The following is a 22232-nucleotide window of genomic DNA, read 5'->3' as shown; positions in this document are numbered from 1 at the left end:
TGTTATATATCTCAAGGATAAACTATCCATAATATAGTTAAGGATTAAAGATCCTCAGCATAAAATTCATGTCCTAACAATTGCCCCCAAAATGGCGGGTGACAGTGGAATACAGCTATCATTTTGAAATTCAAAATTACTGCGGAAACAGATAGATGGGACGGTTTTGCCAGAATTATTTACCATTTAGCCCCCAAGATAATAATAACCATCTATATATGCCGCCCTATATCTTTGATTATAACCATACCTTCAACCGACACATCAGGTATCCTTTTTACTCTTTTCTTATTTTCTTCAACAATGTCTAATGCTTCATCTTCTTCTTCTCCGTCTCCCTCTAGACCTTCCGAACAAACCTCTGATAACCCCGAGTTGTCGTAATTGGAACCCCAATGCCTCTTAGCCAACCCGTCTACCGATATTTGCAAACTTACGGATCCCGAGATTGATGACTTTCGTTTGCTGTTCCCTCCGAAAGCCCTATTCCGACCTTATGAATCCAGCATCCGCTACGATGTATATTCCAAGGTCTGGGTTTGCTTTCCGGCGACTCGATTTCTGATTGGCTACAAATATCCATTTCCGTCTTTTACTCAAAGCTTCTTCGATTCTACCGGCATATCCCACATTCAGGCTATGCTTATGGTTTGGAGGGTTCTCAGCACTATCAAGAGAATCATAGAAGAGCAAGAGATGGACATCGGCCTTCCAGAGTTATCACATTTGTACACCCTCACTACCCACGGTCCTGCCCGATTTATCTTCAAATCCAAGCCCCGACAACCTCACCCGATATCAAAAGTCACTTTAAACGATACCTTGTGGAGGAACCAGTTTTTCTTTGTAAAACGTGACTCAATACCAGGGGGGATTGACCTTCCTTCAAAGTGGGTTAGAAAGGGTAGGATCCTGGATCCTTAAGAAATAGCAGGATCCTTGATGCTTTAACTTGAATTCTGATTTTTCCTTTTTGTTTGCAGTTGACAACTTCGCTTCTTTGGGCAAGTTACCTGGCACAGAAAAAAAGATAAAACGGTTCCTAGCACTTGATACCGAGATTAGGACCTTTCAAGCTCGTTTTGTTGAAGGTTTTTGTGATATCTCCTCGGGTTCAAGCATGTCAAGTAAGTTAATAATTTTAATATAAATAAGATTAGAATAAGAAAACTTATCTGTTAACTTTTTTCCTTTCCAGGCGCCAAGAAATCCCAAAAGTCAGCCGGCAAGTTCTCCTTGGAAGATATTGACTGTATGGTCACCTCCCCTGTTATCAAGAAGGAGGCTTCGAAGGCAGGCACTAGTTCCGAGCCCAAGACTGCAACAACCAGGGCTAAATCCGCGGCTTCCAAGAGGAAGAGGTCCTCTGATCCTGAGACCCATTATGACACTGTCCTCTCTATAAGTATCCTGTATCCTGACACTTTGATTTGTAGGATCCAATATCCTTCTGACTTTGATTACTTTGTTGTGTGTAGGCCATGAGTGCTTTCAAAGAGCATTATGAAAAGATCATCGGCCAAATGAGCGACAAGTTGTCGGGATTAGGGAAAGCCGTGGTTGCCAAGGATAAAGCCATGATCCAGCTTTCCAAAGAGAAAAAACAGTTGGAGGATCAGCTATCCTTAGCCGAAGCCTAACGTCAAGAGGCAGTGGAACAGGCTACAGACGAGGCCAAGGTGTGGGCTGCCAGGTCGGTATTCCAGGCGCGGATCAAGATGGCGAAGGAGGCCGGTGATCCTGCTTTAGACAAGTCGACCTGGGATGTGGCGAAGTGTAAGACTGCTCTTGAAGATCTTGGTGGTGAGGACGACGAGGAGATGGCTGAGAACACCGAGGCTGGGACTAGTGGCGTCAAGGAGGCGGTTGAAGCTGGCAAAGGAGATGGTGTTGCCGAGGGTGAATATGCAGCATAGGTGGGCGATGAAGGATATAGAAGACAAGGCCCGAGCCCGCCTTTTTATTTTGTGTTGATGTTTTCCTGAACAATTACTTTGGTCTGTAATAAACAATAGTAACTAGGATGAAGGATCCATGATCCTTAAGACATTTTGCGGGGGTGACAAAGGTGGAGGGATCCTCTGTTTGTGGGGATGAAGCCTTTGTTGCCCCTGTTTTTTAATTTTCCTGCACTTATGAACTTGTTAGTAGTACTCAATTAACCCGGATGGATGGTTCATCTTTTGCATGGTGAAGTCCGGGTTAAGAATTTTGGATAAGTCCTGGTGGCTTATTTTAATTAATATAAATCTTTTGACTATTTGCCTGTTGTTTATTTCTAAAAGTTTGTTAGATATAACTTTAGCATTATTGATAGTTTTGAAAAATAATCGTAAGTAAAAGATTTCAGGATAAAAGATCCTTATGAAAATTACTTAGGATAGAATATCCTTAAAGAACAAACAGTAGGATAACGTATCCTCAAAAGATGATAAAAGTTATACAATAGAATATCCTTAAAGGACAAATTTTAGGATAAGGTATCCTTAAAAATCGGTAAAAGCTTTTATAACAGATCATCTTTAAAGAAGTGACCCTAAAAATGTTTAACATCATTTCAATTGTGACAATACAAATTTATTAATAGAAATTATACCAGAAGGTCTAGATAGACCTTAGTTACCATAAGAACTGAACCTTTAGTGATCCTTTTAGGATTTTGGATCCTTAGAATTTTGTCTTCATGAAAAACTTCGTAAATCTGTTGCAAACAATTCATAATATTAATTGGGATTAAACCCATTAAGCTGGGGACAAGCCCATAAATTAACTAGGGACAAGCCCGTGCAACTGGGGACAAGCCCAAAACTGGGTACAAGCCCGTGAACTGGGGACAAGCCCAAAACTGGGGATAAGCCCAAATACGAATGCTAACTGGGGACTCGCCCAAATGAAGATAACGTGAAAACGTTATAAACCTTAGCTAACATGAAAATGTTAGAAACCTTTGTCTTGAGATAACGTGAAAACGTTATAAACCGGTGGTATGGTACGTCAACCATAATTCTTAGGATCCTCCATATAGCCGAAAACAACGAAATTGTCAGCCACTAAGCGTGTACTGGTCCCGCTGCCCCGGACTATACGTTGGATAGCGTGCGCTCCAGGCGAGAGTGTAGAAACTCTATTTATAAGAAAGGTGAAAACCTTTAAACCTTATAGGATATGAGCATCGGGGGTCATACCCAAACGTGGGCTAGGCCAAGGGAAATAGGATAGTACCTTGAATGTAAAGGAGAGGTGGCCAACCTCTTGATCATCAAACATATTATTATAACCCTGCATTGATACTTAAAACGTGGAAAAGATAAAATGTTAAGAATATATTATACTTAAATTAATAATAATAAAATAGAAAGGATAAGGAATCGGATAGATATTACCAATTTCGAGAATCCTTGATCCATTAAGGACAATATATCCTCTCAGGATACCGGATCCTTATTAGAAAAAATACTTCTTAAGGTGGATAGCATTCCATGCTCTTGGTAATCTATTGCCTTCCATTGTGAGCAGATGATATGCCCCCTTTCCTGCTTCCGACTCGATCTGATAAGGTCCTTCCCATTTGGGTGCTAACTTTCCATCAACCGGATTGTTAGTATCTTGGAAGGCTTCCTCAAGACTAGATCTCCTTCTTGAAATCTTCTGATTCTTATATTCTTGTTGTATGCCCCAGCTACCCTCTGTTGATAAGCTCCCATTCTGATCTTGGCTAGGTCTCTGAGTTCTTTAATAGTATCCAAGTCTTCAAGAAGGATTTCTTCATTGGCTTCAGGATCACGGATGCTCGTTCTTACTGTGGGAACCACCATCTCTGTTGGGATTACTGCTTCTAATCCAAATACCAACGAAAAAGGTGTTTGGCCTGTTGCATTCTTGGGCGTTGTCCTGTCGGCCCAAAGAACATATAGTAGTTCCTCGGCCCATTTCCCCTTCTTGGATCCTAGCTTCTTCTTTAAATTGTTGATGATAATTTTGTTGCTAGACTCCGCTTGACCATTAGCTTGAGGATGCACTGGTGTTGAAGTAATCATCTTTATGCCCCAGCTGTCACAAAAGTTAGTTGTTCTTTTCCCAATAAATTAGGAACCATTATCACATATAATCTCAGAAGGAATGCCAAATCTAGTTATAATATTTCGTTTAGTAAAGGATATAACTTCCCTTTCTCGGACTTGTACGAACGCTTCTGCCTCAATCCATTTAGAGATGTAGTCCGTCATGGAAAGCATAAATACCTTTCCACCTGGTCCTTTGGTAGCTTCCCAACAATGTACATTCCCCATTTCATGAAAGGCCATGAAGAGGATATAAGATACATTGGTTCTGCTGGTTGATGAAGGATATTTGCATGCCTTTGGCAGGCATCACACTTTTTTGAATACTCTACTGCATCCTTCTTCATTGTCGGCCAGAAGTACCCAATTCTAAGTATCCTGGAGAATAATGCTCTTCCTCCTGTGTGGTTGCCCAATCTCCTTCGTGAAAGTCTTTAAGTACTTCTTGGATTTCAGGATCCTCGATGCATCTCATGTATGGACCTGCAAGAGATTTCCAATATAGCACATCATCTAAAAAAATGTATAGTGATACCTTGAGTTTGAAGGATTTCGGATTCTCCGTAGCTGGGATTTCTCCAGTTTGAATGTACTTTTTGATTGGAAGGATCCAGGATCCTTGATTGTCTGAGGATAATGGATCCCAAAGTACAATCTGCTTATCATTTGTTATTTCCCCAACTTCTTGTTCTCCTATTGCTGGCGAGAGTATGTGAATAATTGGGATCTTCGTATCTTCTGGGATTTTAAGGGACGAGGCTAAATTTGCTAAGGCGTCTGCCCCAGCATTTTCCTCTCTTGGTACCTGTACTATACTAAACATTTCGAAGGATTTTGCTAATTCCTTAACAATTTCTAAATATTTGATCATCTTTTCACCTTTTACAGTATAAGAACCGTTAAAGTGGTTAGTAATGAGTAAAGAATCCATATACACTTGAAGATACCTGATCCTCATACTTTTGGCTAAAAGTAGACCTGCTATGAGTGCTTCGTAATCTGCCTCATTGTTGGTGGTTTGAAATGCACATGCAATGGACTGGGGTAATATGTCTCCCTGTGGCGATTTCAATAGGATCCCTAATCTTGTTCCTCTTACGTTGGATGCTCCATCTGTGAAGAGGATCCAAGGATCTTAGTCTTCTCTAGTTGTTGGACCTCCAAGTCAGCTTCTTTTTGAAGGTCACTAGTGAAATCAGCCACAAAGTCTCCTAGTGCTTGAGACTTGATTGCTGTTCTTGGCTCGTATTGGATATCATAGGCACTTAATTTCACAGCCCACTTGGCCATTCTACCTGATAACTCTGGTTTTCTAAGAACATTCTTCACAGGATAATTAGTTCTCAAAATAATAAGATGAGTTTCAAAATAATGTCTCAATTTAGTAGAAGCCATAATGAGTGCAAGAATTAACTTTTCTAAATGAGATTACCTGGCTTCTGCATCTAGAAGACTTTTACTTACATAGTAAACGGGATGTTGTTCACCTTCATGATCCTTTACTAAGACGGCACTCACTGCATTTCCCGAGACAGCTAAATACAGATATAAGGATTCTCCATCCACAGGCTTCATTAGAGCTGGAGCCGAGGATAAGTAATCCTTCAAGGCCTTAAGTGCAGCCTCATGCTTTTCCGTCCACTCAAACTTCTTATTCTTCCTAAGGATATCATAGAAGTCCTTACACTTTTCGGAGTATCTTGAGATGAACCTGTTGAGAGCGGCTATTCTTCCTGTGAGCCTTTGGACATCTTTTGCGTTTGCAAGAGACTTTAAATTGAGGATGGCTTCAATCTGCTTGGGGCTTGCTTCAATTCCTCTTTTAGTCACCATATATCCCAGAAATTTTCCAGCCTTAACACCAAAGTGGCATTTTGCCGGATTCAATTTCATGTTATACTGGTCGAGGATATTGAATGTTTTTTCAAGATCTCTAAGGTGATCCTCATCTCTCTTTGACTTCACCACCATATCATCTATGTAGACCTCCATAGTCTTACCTAACTGATCCTTGAACATCATGTTGACTAGTCTTTGGTATGTTGCCCCTGTATTTCTTAGTCCAAATAGCATAGCAGTATAACAGTATATGCCGGTAGGAGTCATGAATGTTGTATCCTCTTGATCAGATGGTTCCATCTGAATTTGTTGGAATCCAGAGGAAGCATCCATAAAGGTAAGCATTTCATGTCCTGCCGTCGCATCCACCATGGAATCTATATGTGGTAATGGGAAAGGATCCTTGGGGCATGTCTTGTTTAAATCGGTAAAATCGACACACACCCTCCACTTTCCATTCTTTTTTGAAAAAACGACCACATTAGCTAGCCATCGAGGATATTGAACCTCTCTGGTCATACCGGCCTTAAGAAGTTTTTCAACTTCTTCTTGTATGATCTTGTTTCTCTCAGGAGCGAATTTCCTTCGCTTCTGATGGACGGGTTTAACAGTTAAATCAAGGCCTAGTTTGTGAGTGATTACCTCTTTTGAAATACCTGTTATGTCTGAGTGCTTGAAGGCGAAGGTAGATTTTCTTTGTCCCAAGAAGGATACTAAATCCTCCTCGATTTTGCTGGGGATACTGGATCCTAGGAACACCTTTATCTCTAGATCCTCAGGGTCCAATGATACTTCTTTAAGGTCTTTCTCCCGAGCTTCCAGCACGTCCCTAGGATGTTGTTGTAGTTGCTATGCTATAGTTTGTTTGCACTACAACAAAAAGAACTTTTTAGTACGCACAAAAGCGTCCTAAAATGCTATTTTATAGGACATTTCATTTAATAGGACCAATGAAAAAAGTGTTTCATGTAAAGGGGTTATAATAAGTCTCGGAACTCAAAAAGAGTCCTGATATCCCAAATAAGATTATAAAACCAATTTTATGGTCGCATAATATATATCCATTAACATCCGATAAATTGTCCCAATAAAAACATATTAGGACACTTTTACTATGTTTTGACATGTGCTTACCTAATTGTAAACTTTTGATACACATACAAGCGTCCTTAAAAATTAATTTATATGACCCTAATGATGGAACATTATAGTACCAAGAAAAGGGTCCTAATATCCCAAACAAGATTATGAAACAAAATTTTATGGTCGCATAATATATCTATGAACAACTTAAAACGTCCTAAAAAAACATATTATGACACTTTTACAATGTTCTAAAATTTAAGACAAAAACTAGAAGTTCTAACAAATCATATTATACAACCATTTTTTAAACGTCCACACACACAATTTTACTATACGGTTATGGACATCTAAATATTGAAAGAAATAAAACTTCATTATAACAAAAAAAAAACTAAACATAAATAAGTTATAGCATTATCCAACATAAGCTCTTGTAACATTCAACAAAAAAAATTAAAAGCAATAAAAGAAACCAGCACCATAAAATCCCGAGTCATCATGCGTACGTCCTCAATCCTCACGGACTACCTACAAATAAACCATCCATGCATAAGCACAATCAGTAGTGTATAAGAAACAGAGAAACACCCAAACTAACTGCCGATTTAGAATCACAAATCGATTAATATTGGTATAAGTACAGACGAAAATTATCGCAGATCAAAGTATCGATACTTATTAACACAACCAACTAGTAGTTGACCTGTTTGGTGGACGGGAATATCTTCACAGGAATGTGAACACTACATTAATTTATTTAGCAACAAATGCAAAGATTTGGTTAAGTTCTAATACATATCGGTGAACGGAAACATCAACGTGATAATGTAACGTCTGCATGGATGATAACCATACTTACTAATATCCCACAAAGAAAAATAATAAGTATATATTATTGAAAGTGGTTTGATATCAACAAAGAAAGTACGTTACAAATTTGTATGAGAACAAAACATTATAAAAAATAACCTACTAACCGTATGCCACCAGTAGAATATTGGATCTTCATGTACATCAACAAAACCTGCAAGAAAGTAGGCTAACATTTTACTTATAATTTACAGCACCGAGCCAACCAAGTAGATTTTATCGATATTAAAGAACTTTAATGTTTCAATAGATGTACAGTGTTCATATTGTAAACTGGTCCAACCAGTCCCCTTTTTATCATTACCTAGTCCTTCAACCTATTACCCAACCCAACACGTTTAAACCATTACCCGAACCGATTTGTTTAAACCCATTACCCGACCCAGCTCAAGTATATTTTTTTATGTAAAATACTGTAATCAAACATTTAATTCTAACTTTAAGCGCCAGAAATCAGTTACCTGACCCAACCCGAGTATTGGTTTTGGGCCAACACATTGAGCCTGGAGAGAGCGCACAGTGGCCCGTCACCAACCCTTTCTACACAATCAATTTTTAATAGAAAAAAAAATTATAAGCTCTCTTTCTCTTTTCTTACCTTGGTTTAGTTTAATTTTACTTAGCTGTTTTATTTTGTTTAGTATCATTTACGTAATCAAGTTTATTCATCAGATTTATTTCATTTAGTTTTGCTTACTATTTTAATTTGTTGTTTTCAGACCAGCCCTATTTTGATTTGACCAGCATTTTCCCCCCTCCCCTACCGACTACAACCAAAAAACGCTTTGTTCTAATAGTTTCAAATGACATCAAAATCAGCAAGCACTATAAAATAATTGCTAGATTTTCAGTAGCAAATTGTAAAAAAAAGGCGCAGTAGCAAAGAATTTCTGACCTTGTGAAATAAGCCAACATACTGTCCACTATTTGAATGGTCTTCGTAACCATTCACAAATGGTTAATTTTCACTCGTTCATGAAAAACGACAATTTTGAGATGCTCTCTATCATGAGAATTTTAACCTGTTTATTAAAAACAATAATTTTGACTCATCTACTAAAAATGGTAATTTTGACACATTCACTTAAAATGATAGTCTTGACTCGTTTACTAATTAAAACTAATATGTTGGCCCCGTTAACTAAAACTGAAAATTTTGACTCGTTCATTAAAATTATTATAACTTTTACCTGTTCACTAAAAATGGCATGTTTTTTACTTATACGTTTTAATTTTATCCATTTGACTCGTTTCCTTTTTAGATATCATGTTTTGGTTTTATCGGTTTGACCCATTAATTAATAAAAGACACCCTAATTGACTATTCAAAAGTAAATTGATCAAAATTGCCACCTCCACATGTAAGTGTATTTTCTGTTTAAGAAATAAAAAATAACCAGGTTGTTTCGACCCTATTAGAGTTTCAGTTGCCAGCAACATGTGACGCGAAGCTGGTAACAACAACTAAGGCTAGTGGAGGAAGAACAAAGCCTAATAGCCTCTCAAGCTTCCCTTTGACATGATATAAGATTTTTTAAGTGTTAATATATTAAAATACTAGTCCCAAGGAAATTAGAAAAGGCTTATTTGGTAACTTACATCTCATATCTGCTAGTGACTCATTTGACTACCTAGATTGTTTACCTGCGCCTCATATCCTGCATCCAATACGAAAGGAACATCTCATAGCATATTAAGGTTAATAAAAATTGGTTAAAGTTCTAAAAATTGATAACTAAACAAATAGTGTTCATTATGGCACATACCTGTCCAATTCTAACTTGACTTTCCTACAACAACATGGCTACAGAATCTAACATGCACATAAAAGTTTAGTTAAATAAATGTTTAACTTCACGCATAAAACAAACTAACTTCATATAAAATTTCAAAATAACAAAAGGAAAATTATATTTTAGAGTGCACCTTTTAAGCTAGTTTTCATCCATGGAATCTATAGGATCATTGTTTGCATTAGTAAATGCATGGACCTTAATGATATGACTTCCTATAATCTACATAAGGAAAAAATAAGATTGTTTGAGGTTATAATTTATGATCATCAATTGAATTTTAAGAGGCCAACCTTGTCTTAGCTGAACAACCTAGCATCCTTCACTATGAAGATTAAGTCCAATCTTGAAAGAATTATAATTTGTGAATCATATGTATTATAATCTGCAAATTATATGCTGTCTTGTGCATTCTATCCTAAAAAGACAAAGTTAGTTGATAGGAAACTGATTTGAATGAAATTTAAAAAGTAATGTATGGCATATTTATGTACCTTAAGATCATCATAACGCCTTGATGGAGGGTTTGAGAGTAAAAAGAACTGTTGTTTGGGCCACCACTTATCTTAGTACACCAAACTGGGATTAACTTTTATTTGGTCAAACTACCATATGCACACCTATAACAAAGAGTTTCATCTTGTCAAAGTACCATTTATCTTAGCACACCAACCAAATTGTTTATACCCTTTAAAATTCATTGTTCCTAAAATGCCCCTAAGACCAATCTCAAATCTTATTTAGTATTCACCTGTAACTTAGAGCATAGAATGTTCGCACGTTCGTTTCCATTCTGATATAACCAAATTGAACTTTGAGTTCTAACTGATTCAGTTTTGACCAATAATCATTATAGACAAAAAAAAATTATAAAAGTGCCCCTGATATCAATCTCAAATATATTTTTGTACACTAAACAATATTTTTTTAGGGAGACAACCTTTTCAGACCGATAATCATTATAGACAAAAAAAGTTTTATATAACTGAATTGAACTTTGAGATCATATTCGGCTCAGTTTTAACCCGTATCATTATATACCAAAAAAGCTTAAACAACCAAATTGAACTTTCAGCTCTAACGAATGTTCGCACGTTCGTTTCCATTCTGATACAACCAAAAATATATAAAAGTGTCACTGAGACCAATCTTAAATATACTTTTGTTCGATTTTAAATATTTGTAAAGCTTTATTGAGTTCATATATACCTGCATAAATATTAATTCATGTAATAATTCCCTTCACATCTTCACTAAAATCGTACCACCCCAACCACCATAGGAGGTGTCCCAATGATGGTAACAACCTCACAGGTCTCTTTCCTTTGATGCTCTATTATACAAAATTCATCATACGAGTGAATATTGACTAATATAGTCGTTAGACAATTTTTAAAAACTGGGTCGTTTGGACCTAATTAACATCGACAATTAAAAGGAGAGAGTGAATAGAGGTTACCTTGGTGTTAATAGAGACACAGTTATTAGCAGTAGGGATGAAGATTATCCTCGTATTAGAAGAATTAAATACATCCAGGTTGTAACACCTGTCAACATCTCCATGAGTTATTGGCTTTCTTCTGAAGAAAATTTGGGATTATGTGATTTAAGAAATAACAATCTCATAGGCCAATCAATTAATCGTCGTCGCCATTATTATCTTATGAGATGAGATTGGATGGATATTGTGGGAATGGAGAGGAAGGTCCGGTAAGGGAAAGAACGCAAAACACAATTTAGGAGTTTGAGGAAAGGGGCGGATTGAGGGAGGCAGAGGATGATTTTAGATTGCGTCTACAGAGTATGGGGGTGTTTGGCCTACCTTATACTTTTTGTGATCATGCTTATATCTGTTATAGCTTATTTTATATCATTTGATATGCTCTTTTCAAGTGTTTGAATTAGCTTATATTCTATAAGTTGATTATACATCTTAATAAGTTGTTGAATCCATCATTTTTAATTTGTTATAGTAATAAAGTACTTCAATATTATTAATCCATCACCATTTGAAGGCAACTGAGTAATTTACCCCCTTAAACAAATAAGTTTATTCAAATAAGCTAAATAACCATCTTCCAATAAGCTTCTACAAATTAGCTTATATAAGTTTATAAGCCTAAGCTAAAAAAGCTAAACCAAACACCAAATGAAGCTTATTTCATAAAAAAAAAAAGCTAAAAAAGCTATAAGCTTTGGTAAAAAAGCTAGGCCAAACACCCCCTATATATTGATGGTGGTTTGGAGGTTGAATCGGTGATGGAGATGATGAAAGCGTACGTTGAGGGGAGCAGGAGACGACGTTGGGGCTGAGTTTTTTTTTTTGAACGGCCAACTAAGTAACAACTAAGTAGCGTCGGGTACTCTGTACGCGGCCCCCATTGGCTAAAGGTAGCCCGAGCTGGCCACTAGTCCGGACGGACGGAACCCCTAGCGGTCCACCTGTTGAGGGATTCACCGGATAAAACCCGACCCCCTCGCCCGCCAAACGGCACGACAGCGAGGAACCGGTTTAAACCGGGTGAGATCGGGACTCAAACCTTGGCTTGCCAGGGTCATCCCTCATATCTCCCATATAAATTGGTGATAGTGAGGTTTAAACCCCCTACCTCTCACTAGTAAAGTGAATGCTCTACCATTGAGCCACATCCAATTTATTGGGGCTGAGTTATATGTTATCTATAATTTTATAACTATTTTAATATTCTTTATTGTTCAATATTACAAATTCAGAAGTGTATAGAAGATTATTACAAATGTCCTATTAAGGTGTATTATAATAACACCACAATAATTAAGCGTCTTATATAGGTTAAAGTGATAAGACCATAGTGTAAAATGTCCTATTAAGTTATGTTCTTATATGACATCGACTAGAAAAAGGTCCTATAACACCGAACATTTATGACTTAACTACAAATGTCCTATTAACTTATGTTATAATAAGCCCTCCAGTGATCAAGTGCCCTATTACATTACTACATAATGAGACACCAACAACTACATGTCTTATAGGTTACTTTATTAGGATTTAGATTTTAAGTGCATTATTAAGTTATATGATAATGCAACCCCAAAGAATCATCCATCCTATTAAATAACTTTTTAGGACACCGGTTATGTGACGTACATTGTAAAAGGACCTCAAATGTTCATTTGTCCTATTAAATAGATTTTAGGACCCTATTTTACAAGTGTCCCACATAAAAGGTCCTAAAAAGCCATTTTTGCTGTTGGCATTTGGCTTCATTGATAAAGAATAATAGTTCTTGGCCTCCGCTTGGTCACCAACTATCTTCACAACTCCCCAAGGGGTAGGCAGTTTGATGCATTGGTGATACGTTGAGGCTAGTGCCTTCATTCCTTGCAGCCAAGGCCTACCTAAAATAACATTGCAACAAGAAAGGTTATCAATAACACAAAATTTCTTGTATGAATTTAACCCTTCGATATAAATTGGTAGGTTGATGTCCCCCAATGTCTTCTTGGTTTCACCACTAAAACCGACTAGCACTGATGTTCTAGGAATGATTTCTGAGTCCGGTATGTTCATTTTTTTAGGACGTCGTGCTGGATAATGTTGACTGAGCTCCCTCCGTCTACTAGGATTCCGCGTACATAATGGTTAGCGATAAATAAAGTAATGATCAAACCATCATGATGAGGATCCTGGATGTTTAGTTTGTCTTCCTCGTCGAAGAAGATCCTTTTGTCTGTTGTTAAGGTAGTGGATACTATCGGTTGGTCTCCGTTATCCATCTTGACTTCTCTGGCAAGTCTTTTTGTTGCAGAGAAGGAAGTTCCATAAATGTCTGAACCTCCAGAGATGAAATTCACCATTCAGACATCCAGCTCATCCTTCTGAGGATCCTGGATCTTTGAGTCGAAGAAGACTCTCCGATAAGTCACTCGAGTAGTGGGGATAAGCGGTCTTCTTTCATCATCCAACTCGAATTCTTTTGTGGGCTTTTCTTCTATGGCACACGAATCTTGAAACATTTCGTAGTCTCTGGAGACAAAGTTGATCACATGAGTGTCTGGTGGTGGCGGTGTTGCTTTTTGTGGAAGATCTTCAGGATCCTAGATCCTGGATTTTTTTCTTCCCGAGAGTTCTTTAAAGTGACCCTTGCTCAGGAGGTATCCAATTTCCCTCCTCAAGTCGATGCATTCATCTGTTATGTGGCCAAAGTCTTCGTGAAAGGCACACCACTTAGACTTGTCTTTGAAGGCAGTCGTCTTCTCGTTCTTTCAGGGCCACCTTGTTTTCTCTCCTAGATCCTTCATGGCACAAATCAAGCCATGGGTATCTACGGAGAAACAATACTCGAAGATGCAGGGATAGACTTCATCATCCTCTTCTTCGACTGCTCGTATGTTTGATTGTTGAACTTGTTATACGGCTTTGAGTTGTTTTTCATGTATGAGGATCCTTTATTCTTGTCAGGGGATTCTTGTTTTGTTTGATTCCCCAAACGATCCTGGATCCTCTTGTCATCTTCCAACCGTATGAATCTGAGTGCCCTGTTTCTTACTTCATCTAGAGACCTGCAAGGAGTCATCACAAGATCATCATAAAAGGGGGAGCCCCTCTGAACTCCCATCTTGAAGGCCTCAACAGCAGTAGCCATGTCAAAATTAGGGATTTCTAGAGCTTCCCTGCCGAACCTCCTAACAAAATCCCTAAGGGATTCATCACTAGGTTGGATAACTCGGTATAAATCACTAGTTAACTTCTAGAATTTCCTACTACAGGAAAATTGGTTGTTGAACAAGTTAACTAAATGTGAAAAGAAGTAACTAAAAAGAGAGGAAGACTTAGCAGCCATTTTAATGCAGATCCTGTGAGTGTGGATCTGAATCCTTTGCATAAGCAAGCTTCTTTGAGTCTCTCAAGAATGGGGTTGATTTCCATCCTTTCCCTATATTGTGCAACGTGCTCCTCAGGATCTGTGGTCCCATCATAAGTCTTCATGTTGGGGGTTTGGAACCGCTTCGGAATCTCAGCATCACAGATAGGTGGAGCAAATCTTGATAACTTGTGGCTTCCCTCAGGTATCTCAGGGATTGGTCGTATCACCCCGGGAACACTGGATATCATATCCTTAAGCTTCTATATTTCTTTGGCCATAGCCTGGTTGATACCTGTATCCTGCATGGAACCACGGTTAGTATCTAAGGATATGGGATCATACAAGTTACCTCTTTGCTGGGTGAAGGTCGGCATCCCGGATGAGTAGATGGGATAAGAGGAGTCCGCGATAAGAGTTGGTCCTCCAGAGGCTATGGTCTGCATGGGGATTATATCTCCTTCATGGACTTCGGAGGATCGTTGATGTTGGACTCTTAAGGATCCTTGGTTCAGAAAGAAGGATCCTTGATTTTGGATGAAGGATCCTTGAGGTTGGGTACTATAGGATCCTGGAGGAAGGATGGCTGATCCTTGCCGATAATATGAGGATCCTTGATTCTGTTGACCCATGGATCCTTGTTGGAGGATAGATGATCCTGGCTGAAATAGCGAGGATCCTTGGGTCTGTAGACCCATGGACCCTTGTTGAAGGATAGATGATCCTTGTGAGAACTGAGCCATGGATTCTGGACTGGTAAAATCCATCATCCAGGGCATCAGGGGGGTGAGATCCTCTGCTGGCCTCTTGTTCTTCTTGAGATCTTCTATCTCACGAAGGATCCTCTGGTTGGTCTTGTTCTGTTGCTCCATGTATGCTTTAACCTGCGAAAACATAGATGAAACATCACTGCTAGTATTAACCACCGGCGCAGCAGCAGCGGTTTTCGAGCTCTGGAAGACTGGTAGTTGCGTCTTGCTTCCAGCAGCAGCAGGCCGTTGTGTTCCCGTAATTGGCGGAGGCATTGGCAGTGAGGATCTCGGTGGGAGTGAAACTGAGGAAGACATGGTTGATGAAGCAGAAGATTGTTTAGAGGCCATTGATGGTGATATGGGTATGAAAGGTTGAATATTGATAGGGTATTTTCTGGATTATAGCACCAATTGCCCCACGATGGGCGCCAAATTGTTTTGGATAAAAATCGGCTAAGGATAATGTATCCAAATCTGTCAAGTGAGGTATTGTGCTAACACGATAATAACGATTGTATAAATGAGATCTTGATGAACACAAGGATTTGATCACGAGGGAAAAAACCCTTAATTACGATAATCTTTACTTCGGTCAAAAACTAACAAGGTAATCTTTGGTCGAATTGCTTCGGTCAAGGATTAACAAGGTAATATTTAGTCGGATGGTACGTGATTATCACAAAAAAACCCCGGACGGTGAAAACTATCACCGTCAAGTTTATTAATAGTCAAAGGTGATTACAAGTGTTTTGGAGTTTATGATCGACGTTACAATGCAAGCTAGTGAATAGAGAAAATATTTGGTTCTGCTCTAGTGTGTGTAATAGTACATGTGTGTTTCTAGTCGTTCATAACTCGATAATATATAAAAAATACAAATAACAAGAACTCCTACTAATCCGCAAGTCTTCCACTAGCCACTCCCATGACTTTGACCACGTGCCACAGAAGTCCAGTAGCGAGATAAGCGGAAGAATAAGTCTAAGATCCGTTGTTGGTATTTATACATCAATCTTCACACGAGATCATCCATTACTAGCTACGCTTAATAAGGATCCTGGATCCATATTCCAGCTAGAGAATATCCATGAGGATAATTGATGCCTGCACGTCTTAAAGTCGTCAAACCTGTCTAACACATCACCATATTAAACGCAATCATTAGTAAACAAATAATACCGAGGATCGTCGATCCTGTATATCCTGATATATATCTCAAGGATAAACTATCCACAAGATAGTTAAGAATTAAGGATCCTCAGCATAAAATTCATGCCCTAACTGTTCGAGCGTTATTTCATGGGGCTATGACGTGGATAAACAGATTGGTGGGTCAAAAGAAAGTCAGGTAATACCGAATACTATAAGAAGATGAAGAGTTTTGGTTCGTGGACAAAGGTTGACTTAACAGATATGATAAATTCTCCTTTCCACAACCCTAACAATGATCCAAACGCCATCAACTTCTGGAATTACTTGAGTAATCAGGTCGAACGTGGATTCCCCAACATGACTAATGCTGAGTCATTTCTGAAAAAAAGCCAAAGGAGTTCGTGATTCTCGCACTAACAAGATCTTAGTGAATGTGATGTGGCCTCCAACTGATAAAGAGACATCCATTCCCATCACTAAGAGATTTCCTGAGGGCACTCTTGAAGGGATGAGGTTCTGGACATACGATGGTGAGACAACTATTGTCATTATAAGACTTGTTCAAGGGCAGTATCATCTGGTTGATCCAAGGGATTTATTAAAGTTTGGAGAAAGTGATATAAAGATCCTTAGTGGCTTTTAGATCACTGTTGAACCATTATACGAACCAGCCGCTAAGAAATATACAAGAATGGTGGGATCTATTATTCGCACAGGATTGTGGGCGGGGGCATACAAAGAAGCGGATGCTAACATACTGGAGCACGATTGAAGTTAAAGATACAAACAAAGGGAGAGATTGTTGGGCTAAACTTTATGTGGTTTGTATTGTTTTGGGCTTGCATTGTAAACCAAGATCCACATAGATCTCGGTGGGCTTTTGGTAGTTTTGGGCTTTATGTAGTTAATATATATAATGTATCTAGGTCATTATGTGATGCGAGTTTGGTATTAGTTGGACGTAGACGATTGAGAGAGAGAGAGAGAGAGAGACGATAAGTATTATTCATATTGTTATCCATCGTGCTTAAGCACCCGACGTTGAATAAACGTGTGTTTTGATGCATTCGTATTGTGTTCTTTTTTATTCTTGAATCGTCCTATTGTTAGATTCCGCCAAAAAATGAGATTCGTTTGATATCATATTGAAGGATCCGTCTAGGGACTTACGCATAAATATGCTTAAAAATAAGTTAATAGCTATATCATGTTTTTATAATAGATTTTATTTATTTTGTTCTGATTAGAAAAACAAAGCAGGCATTGTAATTTACAAGAGCCAAAGTATAAAAGTTTCCTTGGTGGACCAAACTCCAATAATTTGTTGAGTATACTTACGTAGTACTGCCTTTTTTTCTCAAAGGTAGTCCCACTTATAAAAGCTCGTGAGCAGATAATAATTCATTAATGATTTACCACTTGACTTATTTTTATCTTTTATCTTGACAATAATTCATTTACCACTTACCACATGTTTAAATGTAGTCCATCTAAAAGTAACCATTAAAAAAGAATTTATGAAACTAAGAGAAAATTAATGTCGAAAAACTTATAGGACGAATAAGTTTAAAAAAGTCATTAATCAAAATGTGTGATACAATGTGATATATATTTGTTGATAACCATAACAATATCCATATTTATAGCACTCCACTTTGATTATCAGTTTCATATGTTTAGTAGATATCTCCTAAAATGTCTTATTAGAAGAATCCAATAAGACAAAACCATAGCCAATAGAAAAAAGAGTGCAAACTTCATAATACACAGCCTCGTTTACAAAAGATGGTGATTGTTGATATTCGATAAAAGTCACTCAAAGTTTTTGTATTCAATGATTTGCCGCTTGATTTTGATGTGCTTTAATGATTTGAACATTTTCCGATCGCATAAGGAAATACAAAGATATCATCATCATATATCATAGTGCTTGTTGTTGATTTTGTGGAGGCTTGGCTTGGTTTGGGCCCGGTTTACTTGAAGACGGATTAAGTGGGTTTTATAAAGATGGAAGACGTGGGAGGTTTTGGGCCGGTCCTATACCTCTTTATTAGGGTCCGCTTATGTTATTTTTTTCCCTAAGCTATAAATCCTAATTGGTCTCTATATAATGTAATCATTGTACTTGTAATTCCTCACGAGTGAGGCAGTAGCAATAATAAAATACCCTGGTTGCGGTCCGTGGACGTAGGTCAGTCTAGACCGAACCCCGTAAACCTCGCGTGTTCATCTTCGTTTATTTTTCTCTTGCAATATTATTCGTGTTTGTGTGTGTGCCAAATCCTAACAAGTGGTATCAAGAGCTTAGGTTCGTTACACCCGAGAAAACGTGAGAGTACAGTGGGATCGAACTAGGGTTTTGTTTCAGCAGCTGGCCATCAATCTAGTTGTTGAATCATCGGAAGCATTAGGCAACCATTTACATCAAAAGAAAAAAACATAGAAAGAAATATATTGCAGTATTTGTTTTTTGGTTCTTTGTGGTTTTGAGAGAAAGTTACTACCACCACCATCACTTTGCGCATTGAATAGATTGATTGTTTAACAGAGTTCAGTAGAACAACCGTTAAGTTCAGGACCGTGCCATTGTTGTGTGTGTCTCTGTTTTAATCCAGGTTTCGTTTAGTCATTATCATGGCAGAAGACGGAAAGGTTATGATACATAAGTTTGGGTTGGTGGAAGATGCAGGTTGAAGTGCCACTTTGTCAGAAGACTTGGATGTAATGCTAGAAGATGAAAAACTAGAAAAGATGTTAGAAGCATATTCGAGAAGTTAAACAAGAAGGGTAAGGCTTGTATTACTTTTTCATTGTCGGAAGATGTAGCATTTAATATCATGAAGGAAACCACAGCGCGTGGTATGACGGATGCACAATCCAACATGTATGAGAAGCCCTCGACAACAAATAAGGTTTATCTTATCCGAGAGCTAGTGACTACAAGAATGAAAGAGGGTGGGTCTATTGCAATGCATATTAATAGTCTTAATTCGATCATGTCCCGCTTAGTGTCAGTCGACATCAAGTTTGATGATGAAGTTCAAGTTCTTTTGTTACTATCCTCTTTGCCCAATAGTTGGTCTCAAACAGTGAGTGCGGTTTGTAGTTCGTCTACAAAAATTACTTTTGATGGGATTCGGGACTTGATTCTTGGAGATGATTCAAGACGCAGATGTTCAGGTGAATCATCAGGGGATATGTTAGTTACAGAAGCAGAGGTATGGGAAAACAACAAGGCAGTGGGAGTAGGAAAAGGAGTCAGTCTAAGACTCGTAAAGATATTGAATCTTGGGGTTGTAAAGAGACTAAACACTTCAGGAATTAGTGTCCAAATGGTAAGAAATAAGTGAACATTACAGAAGACGACACAAAATATGGGGTCAGTAGTGATGAGGCTTTGGCTTGTAGTGTTGAGAGTAACCTTGATTCCTGGGTTATGGATTCTGGTGCATCGTTTCATGCCCACTCACCGCAGTGCAACGATAAAGAATATAAAGATTGGTGAATTTGGAAGGGTAATGTCACACCCCGACCAAAGGTGGCGGTACATGCCGGGGTGCAACGGATTGCCCAAAACACAAGACACTATTAAAGTGACAATATTTAATCAACTCATTTATTTCATAAATCAATAAACAATCACATGACTTGTTCATACAAAACAAATTGAATACAATTAAACAAATATATATATTGTTTGTTTTGCTAATATCCTAATAGTCTTGATAACGTTTTTCGTCAAGTTCTCGAGTCAACCAAATTCAAACCTATAACATTGCATAAAATAAAGTTTATCAACACAAAGGTTGGTGAGCAATTTCATAGTTTTTAACAATATGTATATAATAAGAAATTCCACAACTTGTATACCAAACGATAAATAATAGCAACAATTTAGATAGTGAAATCGCTAATAAGAATACATTAGCGACACCTTGCTATAAGGGGATGCCAAATAGTTTAGAATTTAATAGTTATCGTTAATAAGAATACATTAACGACACCTTACTATAAGGGGTTGCCAAATAGACTAGGATTTATAGTTATCGTTAATAAGAATACATTAACGACACCTTGCTATAAGGGGATGCCAAATAGCCTAGGATTTATAGATCAACCAACCAAAAGCAGTAAACACATAAGCATATAAGCATGTACGCATAGAACACCAAATCGAGCATTTATTTAAGTAAAGTATACAATAAAGTTGGTGGTTTTAAGGCTCAAGTATAAAGCATTTAGTTCGAATAAGATATGCAATATCACCCCTAAAACGAAAGATGAAAAAACGGGGTATGTGTTGGTTCAGTCGGGACCGAGACGATCCGAGCCGGTTCGAGACGGAAGGTTTGATAACCAAAGACGGATAGAAACAAACACGAAACAAACGATTTCATTGATAAAAAACGAAAGATTACATGCTTGTTAAACACTGAAATCACGATCTATGGCAGGGGGAGGTCGAGCATGGCCTCCCCCCTCATCCGGACAGCACCTGGGCGCCGGGCACGCAAATCCTTAACAAACCACGCCTGAAAGCTGGGTATTTATACCCACTGCTATTCGATCAGGACTCATTCGATCGAATGAGTCCTATTCGATCGAATAGCAGACTCATTCGATCGAATCAGAGACTGGTTCGATCGAATGAGTATCCATTTGAAAATGCTCTTTCGAATGGATGACTTTCGGCGTGGACCACTATCTAGGTGTACAGCATACAACATAAACATTCTAAACTATTCGCCAAGCGACGGCCACAAAACATGCACCAACATATTCCCCCTTGGACGTTGCTTGCGAATTGCTGTAAACACCTCTTGCAATCTTCAGTCAATCTCTGCTCTGGCTTGATAATCACGTGGTAGAATACCATCATTGCAGCAGATTCCCCCTTAGACTGAACTCTCAGTTAATGATGCAAAGTGTTCTCCATTGCTGACATCTTCAGACAAAACAATCTGTTTAAAAACAACCAACTATAGAAATTCCCCCTCAGACGTTGGCGTGTATCCCAATATATAGACGTGTAAGCTCATATCGTCTTCCGCTGACTTAATAATGTATTGGGCAATCTTCGATGAGGCTTCCGATCCACAGCTACTCCCCCTAAACAGATTAGTTTGTATGCAGATTCATCATCGGAGACAAAGACACATCATTAACTTCGTGATTGCGAATCACTATTCTTCAACAGAATTCCCTCCACAAAGCGGAATTCTCACATGCGGAAAATAAATATTTGACGCTGATTGGCCCATAAATAGTCAGATGCTCCTGACTACCCCACAATAACTCAAACTCAGATTCTCTCCACAAAGCAGAATCTTCAGAATGCGGAAAATAAATTAAACTTGGTTGGACCATAAATAGTCAGATGCTCCTGACTACCCCACATATTAACTCGATTACTGTTATTCATATTTCAAGGTCTGACATGTTGAATGAATAACATCATAACTCATCAGTAATCACTTTTCTCTGTTCTTCTGTGTTCTTATAACAATCACCACTGTAGAAGCTCAATGAACAAGGGGTTATCCATTAAACTTGTAAACGATAATTCCTTCAGGTGATTGTGCTTTGTTCATTGCCCCAATTTGCCGCTTTAACCATTAAACATTTAAACGCTCTGACTTTGCCGGCAAATATCAGTGAAAATTTCACTGTCACCAAACTTTTTCTGGATTGTAATCAACTTGTATAGGATGTCCAGAAAAATCTTCATCACTGACCCGAAAATTAACCGAAAATTTCCCGGAAATTTTGTCGGAAAAAATTTTATTTTTTGCCAAACTTTTTCAGAAGACTTCCCGACTGATAAAAATGGTT

At 38.1% G+C, this 22232-nt stretch overlaps 2 long non-coding RNA genes across 3 annotated transcripts; both read right to left on the bottom strand.

Moving 5' to 3' along the window:
• Nucleotides 1-7182: 7182 nt before the first annotated feature.
• Nucleotides 7183-9679, bottom strand: LOC143589215 (uncharacterized). The gene is made up of 3 exons (XR_013145238.1): nucleotides 9623-9679; nucleotides 9456-9514; nucleotides 7183-7514 (listed from the first exon to the last, which is right to left on the bottom strand). It is a non-coding gene; the product is annotated as an uncharacterized LOC143589215 (long non-coding RNA).
• Nucleotides 9680-9786: 107 nt separating this feature from the next.
• LOC143589126 (uncharacterized) lies at nucleotides 9787-11435 on the bottom strand. 2 transcript variants are annotated; one of them, XR_013145229.1, is made up of 5 exons: nucleotides 11109-11435; nucleotides 10337-10442; nucleotides 10144-10269; nucleotides 9943-10067; nucleotides 9787-9871 (listed from the first exon to the last, which is right to left on the bottom strand). It is a non-coding gene; the product is annotated as an uncharacterized LOC143589126 (long non-coding RNA). The 2 variants fall into 2 exon arrangements; XR_013145222.1 differs by lacking the exon at nucleotides 10337-10442.
• Nucleotides 11436-22232: the final 10797 nt, after the last annotated feature.

The sequence above is a fragment of the Bidens hawaiensis genome, unplaced genomic scaffold, assembly GCF_021521415.1.
Source record: "Bidens hawaiensis isolate Kalapana, Puna unplaced genomic scaffold, B.hawaiensis_p1.1 tig00000190_1, whole genome shotgun sequence".
NCBI classification, from domain to species: domain Eukaryota; kingdom Viridiplantae; phylum Streptophyta; class Magnoliopsida; order Asterales; family Asteraceae; genus Bidens; species Bidens hawaiensis.
This window is presented reverse-complemented; position numbering and strand designations above follow the sequence as displayed.